The sequence below is a fragment of the Cryptomeria japonica genome, unplaced genomic scaffold, assembly GCF_030272615.1.
Source record: "Cryptomeria japonica unplaced genomic scaffold, Sugi_1.0 HiC_scaffold_101, whole genome shotgun sequence".
Taxonomy (NCBI): Eukaryota; Viridiplantae; Streptophyta; class Pinopsida; order Cupressales; family Cupressaceae; genus Cryptomeria; species Cryptomeria japonica.
Window position 1 is genome coordinate 227938 of NW_026728923.1, and position 3644 is coordinate 231581.

The 3644-nt window shown below is 65.4% G+C and overlaps 1 non-coding gene across 1 annotated transcript; it reads left to right on the forward strand.

Annotated features, from left to right (window-relative positions):
- Positions 1 to 592: 592 nt before the first annotated feature.
- On the forward strand, positions 593 to 711 carry LOC131865105 (5S ribosomal RNA). The gene has a single exon (XR_009363838.1). It is a non-coding gene; the product is annotated as a 5S ribosomal RNA (ribosomal RNA).
- The last annotated feature ends 2933 nt before the right edge of the window (positions 712 to 3644 follow it).

Consider the following 3644-nt stretch of genomic DNA (forward strand, 5'->3'; position numbering starts at 1 on the left):
GTGGCCTTTTCGGGGTCGATTCTCGTTTTGGGCATCAGAGCATGTTTCTTCTCCTAAAACCCAATATTTGTTTATTAAGTCTCGGAACACATTTTTGTTCTCGTGGACCCATCATGGGTCTTGGAACGCATTTGTGGTCCTTGGGTCCCATTTTGCATCCCGAAACTTGTGTTTTGGTGCTTGATCCCTATTTTGGGTGCCCACCTTGCACCAAGTGCGCACCCGGGGCAAACCGAGCGCCTTGGTGCACCGGGGCAAGATCGAGCGTGCACCCGAGGCGCCCCGAACATGCACCAAGGTGCACTCGGCCCACATGTGAGCGCAGGTCGTTGCGCCCGAGGTGGTGTGTGGGCACCGCGTTGCAGACGGGACACTGCACGCACACGACGCCCCGTCCAGGTGCACGCACGTAGGCCGGGCCGGGTGCACACCCGACGCCCTAGCAAGGTGCGCGCACCCGGGCAGGGCTCACACTTGGCGAACGGGGCGCACTTCGCGAGGGAGGGTGTGCACCTCGACGGGGGTGGGTGGCCGGGGTGGATTCGCACGTGGGTCGCGGTTTGCTAAGTACACACTGCGACAAGCTCATAACGGGTGCGATCATACCAGCGTTAGTGCACCGGATCCCATCAGAACTCCGCAGTTAAGCGCGCTTGGGCCGGAGTAGTACTGGGATGGGTGACCTCCCGGGAAGTCCCGGTGTTGCACCCTTTCTTAGTTTTTCGCCGGGCGTCGCAATGCTATTTGAATAAACCTTTTGCCCGTTTGCGTTCTCGTCGGGGCCGGGCCGGGCCGGGGTGCGCTGCCCGCACTACCGCGCGCGCGGGGGCGACACCGAGCGCGCACCCGAGGCGCCCCGAGCACACAGGCCACGGTGCAACCCGGGCGTTGTGCGCGCACCCCGGTGCGCCCGAGGTGCTGCGCGCGCACCCAGGTGAAATCGGTGTGCACCTCGGCCAGTGCGCGCTCGGTCGAGTCGCGCACGTTGGCCAAGGTGCACGGTGATGTTTCTTACTCTAAGGTTCCGCACCAGACGCCCGGGACAGGTGAGCGAAGCTGGGCGGGGCCGGGTGCGCGGCCGGGGCAGGTGCACGCAGCTGGAGAGAGCTTTGGAGCACACCAGAGGTGCGCACCTTGGAGCACACTTCGGAGCGCACCAATGATGCGCTCCATTCAAAAGTTTCCTGAAAAGGCAAAAAAAGTTGAGATTATAGAATTTCCCACTTGAGAGATTGTAAAAAAAAAAAATTTAAAATGAAGGAAACGCGGGTGCCAAGGTGTGCGCGCCCGGGTGCGCAGCCCAGCCAAGGTGTGCGCACCAAGGCGCCCACCCTGGCGAAGGTGCACGCAAGGTGCGCACCCGAGGCAAACCGGACAATTAACCCAACTTTCGACTTCGCGCGCACCTGCGCACCTTGGAGCGCACTTCGGAGCGCTCCTTGTTGCGCACCAATCTTGGGCACCTCGGAGTGCACCATGGCGCCCACCAAGGTGCGCACCCGGGGCAAACCGAGCTCCGACTTCGTGCGCACCTTGGAGCGCACGAAAGGTGCGCACCATGGCGCCCACCAAGGTGCGCAGCCCAGCCAAGGCGTGCGCATCAAGGTGCGCACCCTGGCGAAGGTGCGCACCCGGGGCAAACCGAGCTCCGACTTCGTGCGCACCTTGGAGCGCACAAAGGGTGCGCAACCCAGCCAAGGTGTGCGCACCCCGGGCAAACCGAGCTCCGAATCGTGCGCACCTTGGAGCACACTTCGGAGCCCTCCTTGGTGCGCACCGATGTTGCGCACCTCGGAGCGCACCCGGGGAAAACAATGCAATTAACCCGACTTTCGACTTCGTGGGCACCTCGGAGCGCTCTCGGGTTCGCACCTCGGAGCACACCGAGGTGCGCACCTTTGATGCGCTGCCTTCACCAATTTCCAGAAAAGGCAAGAAAACATTGAGAAGGTGTGCGCACCGAGGTGCCCACCCTGGCGAAGGTGCACGCGAGGTGCGCACCCGGGGCAAACCGGGCTCCGACTTCGTGCACGCCATGCTGCGCACCTTGGAGGGCCATGGTGCGCACCTTGGAGCACACTTCGGAGCGCTCAATGGTGCCCAACCCAGCCAAGGTGCCCACCGCGGCGAAGGTGCACGCGAGGTGCGCACCCGGGGCAAACCGGGCTCCGACTTCGTGCACGCCGCACCTTGGAGCACACTTCGGAGCGCTCCTTGGTGCGCACCAGGGCGCGCAACCCAGCCGAGGTGCCCACCCCGGCGAAGGTGCACGCGGGGTGCGCACCCGAGGCAAACCGGGCTCCGACTTCGTGCACGCCATGGTGCCCACCGCGGCGAAGGTGCACGCGAGGTGCGCACCCGGGGCAAACCGGGCTCCGACTTCGTGCACGCCGCACCTTGGAGCACACTTCGGAGCGCTCCTTGGTGCGCACCAGGGCGCGCAACCCAGCCGAGGTGCCCACCCCGGCGAAGGTGCACGCGAGGTGCGCACCCGGGGCAAACCGGGCTCCGACTTCGTGCACGCCATGGTGCCCACCGCGGCGAAGGTGCACGCGAGGTGCGCACCCGGGGCAAACCGGGCTCCGACTTCGTGCACGCCGCACCTTGGAGCACACTTCGGAGCGCTCCTTGGTGCGCACCATGGTGCCCACCAGGGCGCGCAACCCCGCCGAAGGTGCACGCGAGGTGCGCACCCGGGGCAAACCGGGCTCCGACTTCGTGCACGCCGCACCTTGGAGCACACTTCGGAGCGCTCCTTGGTGCGCACCAGGGCGCGCAACCCCGCCGAAGGTGCACGCGAGGTGCGCACCCGGGGCAAACCGGGCTCCGACTTCGTGCACGCCATGGTGCGCACCAGGGTGCCCACCGCGGCGAAGGTGCGCACCCGGGGCAAACCGGGCTCCGACTTCGTGCACGCCGCACCTTGGAGCACACTTCGGAGCGCTCCTTGGTGCGCACCAGGGCGCGCAACCCAGCCGAGGTGCCCACCCCGGCGAAGGTGCACGCGAGGTGCGCACCCGGGGCAAACCGGGCTCCGACTTCGTGCACGCCATGGTGCCCACCGCGGCGAAGGTGCGCACCCGGGGCAAACCGGGCTAGGACTTCGTGCACGCCGCACCTTGGAGCACACTTCGGAGCGCTCCTTGGTGCGCACCATGGTGCCCACCAGGCCGCGCAACCCAGCCAAGGTGTGCGCACCAAGGTGCACGCGAGGTGCGCACCCGGGGCAAACCGGGGTCCGGCTTCGTGCACGCCGCACCTTGGAGCACACATCGGGGCGCTCCCGGGTTCGCACCGGCGTTGCGCACCGTGGTGGGCACCTCGGAGCGCACCGTGGTGGGCACCTCGGAGCACACCAAGGTGGGCAGCGAGGTGCGCACCTTTGATGCGATGCCTTCACTAATTTCCATAAAAGGCAAAAGAAAACGAGATTTTAAAATTTCCGTTTTGAAAGATAGTGAGAAAAAGGGAATGCTGGTGCCATCTTGAGCCCGCCCTGGTGCGCAGCCCAGCCAAGGTGTGCGCACCAAGGTGCCCACCCTGGCGAAGGTGCGCGCCCGGGCAATTAACCCAACTTCCAACTTCGCGCGCGCCAGGGTGGGAGCGCACCCAACAACCGGGCCTGGGAAGAGCCAATGCGAGAA